Below are 9354 nucleotides of genomic sequence, written 5' to 3'. Positions count from 1 at the left end.
CCTCTACATCAATCTCTGCTGATTCTACATCAATGTTGATATCAGCACTAATTTTGATGATTTTTACCAGTAATCCAAGTCTATTTGCCGTCTCTATATAAAGTAAGCTGTAAATTGCCGAGAAAAACAAAAAATAAGATGATAGATGAATGCACCCATTCTTTGCAAACAAGTGTCAAACGTCATTGAGAGTATGACCTCCCAATAGGTTGGTTCGTGCAAAGGTAGAACCACAAGAGAAACATTAAAAAAAAAAAAAAAAAAACAAATTATAATGCTAAAAGGCAACTTAATCACAAGTAGCAAACCTCCTCTTTGGTCCATCTTCCTTGACATGTATATGAGTTGCAATATCAATATCAAGCTGCAGAACAAAATCACAAACTTCAGTTCGACCTTGTAAAGTTACACAAAACACATGAAATTGAAGTTGGTTGACCTAACTAGCTCATAGCCATGAAAACTCTGATTCCCATTGTATTACTAATTATACTTTCTACTGAATAAGCCTCAGCCATGGCACAACAAGGAAAATGAGGAGAACATTTGGTCAACAAAACAGTTTTGAGATGCCAGATGGACTTGTTCAGATATAATAGTTTTATGAGAAAGGAATACGGTAGAATAATTGAATAAGACGCCTAATTAGTCTGCATGCAAGAAAAATCTTTCAATGGAAAGCCTGTTGTGCAGATGAGCACACCATTATGGAATTGGAATTCCTTTCAGGTTGTAATTTAAAAAAACAAAAAAAAAAAAACAAATTATTGTCATTGGGTTTAATTGTGTTACATTAACCATTCATACTTGTCTAATCTTTTTAATATGAAACTTAAATTCTTTTCCACCCACGTGTTTAAACTCAACAAAATCCAATAAACACACATTGCATTTAGTGCCCTCAAAGAATCCAGTTGTGGTAGACTTGAACTATTAAACTTGCATATTCATCTTAAAAAGCAAGATGAAGAGGAACACAGGACAATATAAGATCTATTTCCCGACTTGTCAACTTATTGCAGAGTGTTTCAAATCTTAAATCCATGTATGTCAGTGCTTTAACTGTTTCAGCATATGATTGAAAATCAGAAATTCTCCAAAATATCAAAACCCTTAGAGTGAAAATCAGAAATTCCCCAAAATATCATTGACATTTTAACACTAGTATAGGTAATTCTATATTCTATGCCTGAAGAAGTCAAAGATGCAGCATATTCTGAAATAAATTCCACTATCAGAAAAAAGAGAGAAAGTTATACCAAGTCTCTTGTTTGTCTCTTCCTTCTTAGAAATAAGTGGGTATAACCAGTCAAAATTAGTCACTTGGAAGAAGTGAGATTGTCATATCCAAATAGAATGTAGAAATCTCAACCCGATTCCCATAACCAATTTTAATGAATTGCTGCTTTCAATCAATAAACCAAATAATAAATTCAACAATAACTCAAAAATTTCCAATGAAAATAATAAAAGTTTAAATTTCATTCCTTGATGGAACTACTTGCAGTTAGGCTCCAACATCAATAATAATGAAAAGAGCGTTCCCAAATTGTGCAATATGATCTACATTTGATATTGAGAAAATCGTAACAGAGTAGTGCAAAATTTATATTGTAGTTTTGTAAAAATTTGGGATGGGATTGACTTCCCTGATTTATTATAAGTTTTTTACGTCGCAGAATTTATATTTCAAACAGAAACGCGAGAAAAAATTAAAAAAGAAAACAATACTGGAAATCCCAATGAAGTGAAAGATTGGAAACAATACTGGAAATGTTAGAGCTTTGCACATATTTGATTGTCAGAAAGGTCTGAAGAAGCATCTATACTTCAAATCAAACTTCTCTTTGTCCACCTTGAGCCTCTGCTTCTCATCACAAAGCTTATTCTTCTCAGCCTGCACAAGAAAAGGGAAATGCAAATGAAGCAGCAGTTTCTAAATGAAATACATCCTCCAAACATATAAAAGAAAGTTGTTACCCTGAAAAAATCCCACCTTCAATTCTTTAATCTTCATTTTCAAATCCTCATTTGATTCATTTAGCTTCTGGGCTTCACTTTGTAACTGGGTCACCACTCACATAGCATCACTCAAAATGGCAGCCTTGTCAGTTTTGGCCGGCCTTCCAGGCTTCAGGATAGAATCCTCCTTCTCTTACTATGGTATGCATAATAACCCTGCATCTTTATTTTCTGAAGTTAAAATCTTCATTAAAAACACAATACAAGAGAAAGCAATACAGTCCAAACACCCACTAGTAAAATATAACTGTGCATATACCAATCGTTGCAAGAAGGAAAGTGTTGTTATTGTGCACAACAATAATGAATAATATGGAATCAAAATGAGAGATCAAGAGAGAGTCAAGACACAGATTTACGTGGCTCGGCAATGTGCCTACGTCCACAGGAGAGAGTGCGGCTATATTTTACTATTTAATAATTTAGGGTTACAACATAACATATTTATAAAAAAACCCTAATTGTAAGTATTTTGAAAAACTCCAAAATACCCCCCACAACTTATTTATCCCCAGGCCCACATAAACTAATTACATCCAATGAGTGAGTAGTAGAATATGAGCTACTTGTTCCAACAATCTCCATCTTGGCAAGTATTCACCTCTTTGAAGATAATCAAGTATTGGGCCTCCACCTGAAACTGATAGGTTTGGGAATGCCGCCTCCTCTCCTCTCCTTTCTAGCACCTGGAGACATTTGTGAACCATCAGAGTTCACCTTCGTTTGGACACTGATGGTTGCTTTATTTTTTTAGTTTTTGGGACCATTAGCATCCACTTAATAGTGCAACCATCAGCATCCACTTTTGTTTGGACGGTAATGGTTGCTTTATTTTTTTTAGTTTTTGGAACCATTAGCATCTACTAAAACCATTAGCGTCCACTTTTGTTTGGGTGCTGCTAGTTGCTTTATTTTTTAGTTTTTTAAGACTATCAGCTTCCACTTCACCATTAGCGTTCACTTTAGTTTGGACGCTGATGGTGCACCATCTGCATAGCAGCGTCCACTTTAATTTGGACGCTAATAGTGCAACTATTAGCATCCACTTTGAGTGGACACTGATAGTAGAGAACTAGCGTCCACTCCAGCTTCTGTCCTAGCTTGATATAGCGGACAAAATACAAGACTTTTAGCGTTGACATAGTGGAGTCGACACTAATGATCAACAGTTGATCATAAGCGTCGGACCATCAGCGTCTAACCCTTTAGCATCCAACAATCGACGTTGTTGATCAACATCGTCCACTTTGGGACTTTTAGTGTCCAAATGAGGTCGCCCCTAAGAGCATCTCCAATAGCTTAGCTAAAAGACCAATATTAGCTATATTTAGTTATTATTGTTTCTTTCTTTTTTTTTAGCTTCAACAGAGTAGCTTGCCATTAGCTAGAATTGCTCCATTACTACAGTGAATAGCAATTTGGAGCTATTCACTGTAGCACACTAGATTAATAAAATATTGTTTATTTTTCTTTTGTTTTTTATTTCTTTATTTCATATTTTTTTACCCAACATCTTTTATTTCTTCTGAACACCTCTTCACATCTGTTACGTCTCTCTTTCAAACACAAAATTTATCTCTCTCGCTCACAAAATTTCTTCACACAGTTGGATGAAAAAATTGAATGCAGAAAAAATTTATTTCATGGAAACACACGGATGAAAACAAATCAATTGCAGTTGGATGAAAAAAAAATTAATGCAAAAAAAAATTATTGCATAGAACACACGATAGAAACAAATCAATTGCAATTGGATGAAAAAATTTATTTATGTTATTAATTTTAAGAATTAGTACCTGCATGTGAGATGAATGTTCCTCATATGTATTTATTTTTGTTTTTATAAATGATTTCTATATATGTGTTTGTTTTTCCCTTTAATTAAGTGTTGGCAATAATATAATAAAAAAAGAATGAGAAATAATACTTTAAAGCAAATAGAGAATCAATTAGAGTGTGTAGTAAAAAAACAATAGCTAAAGTAAATAATTGTATTTTTTTCACTAGATAAAATACCTAATACTGCTAGAGATGCTCTAAAGATCTGATTTCTTGTAGTGACCATCTAAAATATATCAATTTAGGTCATCTAATATTTCTTTTAAACTTTCGACAATGTTTTTTTCAAACTACTAAAAAATTATCAATGTCTTCTCAAGACTAGCAAAAGTATAAAACTTAACCTACAAATTTTTCAACTAGACAAAAACATTCTTATAAATGCAAAAAAAAAAAAAAAAAAGTTATTTTAAAAAATTATTTTTTAATTGTTATTTTCTTTTATATTTTTAAATTGAGCCACCTTGTTTTTTTTTTTTAATATAATTTTTAGTTTTAATTTTTTCTAAAAATTTTTGTTTTTATTGTACTAAAGATATTTTTATTGTTGAGAAAATAAATTTTAATAATTTAAGAGGTAGCTTGATAATTTGGGAGAATATTGAAGAGAACTCGTTGGTAGCACATCTCAATCAAAGGTGTAGGAGCGTTGAAGCGTGAAGGAAGACGTGTTTGCTTTAATTATTGATAGGTGTGGCATGTGCATTTGTCTCCTATTTTTATTCTTTAAACTTTTAAGTTTTTTAAGTAAAAGTTAAATAATTAAAACCTATATATTGGTGCCTATTATCATTTCTCTTTTTAGAAAGGAAGTATCTTTATACCATCTCAAATATAACAATTTAGATTGATATATGAAAGTCAACTCAATTTTCTCAAATAATTAAAGCTTCCATAATCAAAATTAAAACTTCAATATTCAAAATTTCCTTGTTGAAAATTTGTCAAAATTTCATACAAAATATTTAGTTATAATTCATGTGCGAGAAATACTACGGTTCCGTCGATTCTTTTAATTTTACGTGAATATTATTTTAAAAAATATATATATATATGAGGGAATGATGGAGTTAATTTTTTTCCATGCTTTTTTAAAAAACTATATCCAGGTAGGATTAGGAGAACATCAAAAGAATACCTAAAAAACCGTATCATTTCTCATTAAAGTGCTAACAACGTCTTCTTTGTGTGTGGCTAATCTCAAATGCTTCTCAAATATAATGTGATCTTCAATTTTTTCCAATTGCTAACTAGTTTCCCTGTCTCCTAATTACTTAATTCCCTCTAGCTAATTGCTTACTCTCTTCAATTTTCTCTAAATGCTCATTCTCCTCAATTTTCACTAAATTAATTTCTGAAATTGGTGAACATAATTCATGAGTAGGTAAAATAATTGTGGGGGTAGAAACAACACCCAAATTTTTTAAATTTGCTTCTTTTTATTGATAATTCTTAAAGATGGGAATGAATAAAAAGGAGTGCGTATAATTAAATTTAACATTCTCACTAATTTCATTCATATATTTTATAATAATCATTTCTAATTTTATTTCTTTTTAATTTCGAAAATATCCTAAAAAACCATTCCCTTTGTTCATCAATTTCTTTTGATATAAATTCATTTTCTATAACATAATCTCTTGCAAAACCAACAACCCATTGTTGCAAAATTAGCAAAACTAACATCGACTGTGTGCGTGTGTGTGAATCTGACCAGGGTTCTGCTTTTAACCCAGATACAAGTTTCCTACCGGCCGGCTTCTCATGAAGAACACATTCACCAAAAGACGATGTTTTAAAAAATGCGGTGAAGGCACAACACACCTAGCTGTGAATGGCATGGGAGGAAATTTCTGATTTGCAGCAACCTTCTGAATTGCATCAGTTACATCTTTGTTCTGCCAAAGAACCAAGGTTTAGGGAGAAAATTGATAAAAGGAGAAGAAGGTAGGAATTTACTTTTCCAAATTAAACCACAGTAAAAATAATCACTAAATTTAGATTATAGAAATTAGAAAGAAAAGACAAGAAGAATGGCAGCCATATATAGCACTCTACTTCCATCAATTATTATGGACCTTAAAACTCCTGTGTACACACATTGAGTACTATATCTAACCAATCATACATCGATTGAACACAAATGTGCACCTCACTCTGTACCATTGTTACAAAAAATAAAAGTGTAACTATCCATGCAAGTGCATATAAAAGCATCGAAGTTTAACAAGCCTGTAAGTTAGAGATGTATGAATGTACAGGCAATAAACAAGTCAGTAACAAGAATCAATAGCTTAGCCAGTTCTAGGCAACAGGCAAAGGAGAGAAGCAATATTATATTGATCACATGGGGTAAACTTGCCTATTGTCCAGGTCACCTACCACAAAATGGACTCACAGTAAAAAAAAAAAATAATAAAAAAAAAAATAAGTAGTATACTGCATCACAATATCATATTGATCATATTGAAATTGAAAATCAATATGAGCATTGCACTAACAAGAGGCACATAAACAGAGTGGTTGGCTAACATGATCTTCAATTCCGGTCAGCACAACAACCGATTTCACTTGAAGACAAGCAAGCATTCTCACTACCTTTTGGGATTAAAATGCTTTCAAGCAAGTGAAAGAAACCTGAAAATGCAAAATTCTTGTTAGGTGGCATTTAATGACAGCTAGGATTTTTGATCGTGTCTTTTGAGTTCTAAATGCTGATAAAAGTTGCACAACAAATTGTAGGCAGAATAGTAATTAAAAATTCAAAATAATATGGTTAATTGAATGACCCCTTTCACAGGCTCAGCATCCTTGCACAATTTACTCACCCGATCTTCCCCATCATGAAAGTGCTCTGTATAGTTTCCATTGTTTCGAGTACAAGTGAGGCTGACATATCCCAGAATATTGTAGAAATCCCCCAATGATTCTCACATCCACTTCATCAATTGATGATTTTTTATGCAAGTCTCTGCTGACCATCAAAAAACCAAATAATAAACTCAACAATAACTCAAAATTTTCCAATGAAAACAGTAAAAAGAAAAAATCAATCCATCAACAATGACTCCACTAACAATAATAATAAAAAGAATCTCTCTAAATATGCATTTGATTATGAGAATACTAAGAGTTATGCAAAAATTTATTTGAGTTTCTATGAAAATTTGGGATGGGTTTGACTTCCTTGGTCTATCATAAGTCTTTTATCCAATACCGATCACTGGCATTTAAACAGAGGATTTTTAAACATATATAGAGAGAGAGAGAGAGCATACTTCTACGTCACTCTATGCTGATTCCACATCAATGTTGAAATCAGCAATAATATTGATGATTTCTACCAGCAATCCAGGTCTATTAGCTGTCTCTATATAAAGTAAGCTATAAATTGGAGAGAAAAATGCATAATAAGATGATAGATCAATGCACCTATTCTTTGCAAACAATTATCAAACTTCATTCAAAATATGACCACCTCTTAATCATAAGTAGCAAACCTCCTCTTAGATCCATCTTCCTTCACTTGTATCTGAGTTGCAATATCACATCAAGCTGCAGAACAAAGTCACAAACTTCAGTTCAACTTTGTAAAGTTACAAAAAAGCACATGAAATTGAAGTTGGTTAAGCTAACTAGATCATAGCCATGAAAACTCTGATTGATCCCCACTGTATTACAAATTATACTTTCTATTGAATAAGCCTCAACCATGGCACCACATGGAAAAAGAGGAGAATATTTGATCAATAAATAGAGGACTAATCAATGGAGCCAAACTTGAAACATCCTCTGAAGAAGATGGGAAAAGATGATCAAACAGTTGCTGCTCAAGCTAACAGACCTGCAATTTAATTCAGTTTTATCAAAATTATGTAACTATCACATACTCCATTCAAAATCACAAAGTTGTTCCCATTTTTCTTGTTCATCAAATAACAGAGGAAGGCATAAAAATATAAATGGATTTCCAATACATATTATCTCATCAAGGGACATAAGGTATCATGCATTCTGAGTATAAGAATAAATCTTAAATCTACCCCATAATCATAAGATACCCAAATATTCTACATTAACAAAATCGATAATAACTCATAATATTCAAACGCTAGTTGTGCATATCCAGATTTAAATATCAAGATCGTGCTTCTAATCCAAACAAAGCCATCAAAGACATTTTAAAAATCATATAGAAATCCGGGAAAATACCCAAACAACTCTTGAGCTAACTCCTAGCTCCCCGGCCACCTCTCTCCCAGGGTTTCCTTCAAAAGGGAAAAAAAGATGAGCTTCATTTTAAAGCTCCCTTCTTGGCCTCTGTTGTGAAATGATACTTTTTCGATCAAGGAAGGAGTGAGTTAAGTGAAAAGGACACAATTCCAAGGCAAGAGGAAATGGAACATGGGACTAGGGGCAAAGACAAATAAAAGTTACAGGCAGCGCGTATAAGAGAAATTGTCTCTTTTTCGGCAATTGACATGGAGCACCCTTTTCACAAACGCCTCCTGATCCACTCCAAGTCTAATATCTACTGCTTCAACTTTCAGCACCTTATGATCTTTGAGAAGATAATTAAAAGACCAAGCCTTAAGATGATATTCCAGGAATCATATAGATTTTTCTTAATTTTTCCATCTCAAATTCCCGACTTCTCAACTTAATGCTTAGCTGCAGATTGAAAAAGTTTCGAGTTGGCTCCAAATCTTAAATCCATGTATGTCTGTGCTTCACTTGTTTCTGCATATGAAATCCGATAAATCAGAAATTCTCTAAAATCATAAATCAGAAATGCTTCAATTGCTTCAATGGTTTCTACAAGTGAAATAAGGAAGAAGGAATAGCATTTGACATTTTAACATTGGTATACGTATCACTAATACAATTCCACCATCAAATAAAAGAGACAAACTCAATTATACCAAGTCTCTTTGAAGAAATGAATTTGGCTTATCCAAACAGATTGTAGAAATATCCACATGATTCCCACAAGCCATTTCATGAATTGCTGCTTTCGATCAAAAAACAAAATAATACATTCAACATTAACCCAAAAATTTTCAATGAAAATAAAAAAAATGTAAATTTTATCCGTTCGTTCAACATAATCTAAATTTTACACTTAGAAAATCCTAACACAGTAATGCAAATTTGTATTAAATTTTTGTGAAAATTTGGGATGGGATTGACTTCCCTCATCTATTAATTATAAGTCTTCTACCTAATACGTGATGCTACCGTTTGCAGAATTTAATTTTCAAAGGGAAACAAAAGAAATAGGGTAAAGTCCATATACCCCCATCAAACTACCACCCAATTGACATGTATCCCTCAAACTTTCAATTGTGATAATGTCTCTCCCAAACTACCAAAACATTGTCAATGCTCCCCCTAAGGCTAGCAAAAAGATAAAAATGCCCCTATGTATTTCTCAATAAGACAAAAATACCCCTATAAATTCAAAAAAATAAATTAAATAAATAAATTTTTAAT

General features: G+C 32.4%; 1 long non-coding RNA gene and 1 pseudogene across 1 annotated transcript; one reads left to right on the top strand and one right to left on the bottom strand.

Moving 5' to 3' along the window:
• The window catches only part of LOC132181639 (transcription factor ILR3-like), a 62559-nt pseudogene that overhangs the window by 13936 nt on the left and 39269 nt on the right, over positions 1 to 9354 (top strand).
• Positions 6381 to 7621, bottom strand: LOC132182633 (uncharacterized). The gene is made up of 3 exons (XR_009440318.1): positions 7362 to 7621; positions 6690 to 6835; positions 6381 to 6498 (listed from the first exon to the last, which is right to left on the bottom strand). It is a non-coding gene; the product is annotated as an uncharacterized LOC132182633 (long non-coding RNA).

Source organism: Corylus avellana, chromosome ca5, assembly GCF_901000735.1.
Source record: "Corylus avellana chromosome ca5, CavTom2PMs-1.0".
NCBI lineage: Eukaryota > Viridiplantae > Streptophyta > Magnoliopsida > Fagales > Betulaceae > Corylus > Corylus avellana.
Note: the sequence above shows the minus strand (reverse complement) of the source record. Positions and strands in the feature narration are given on the sequence as shown.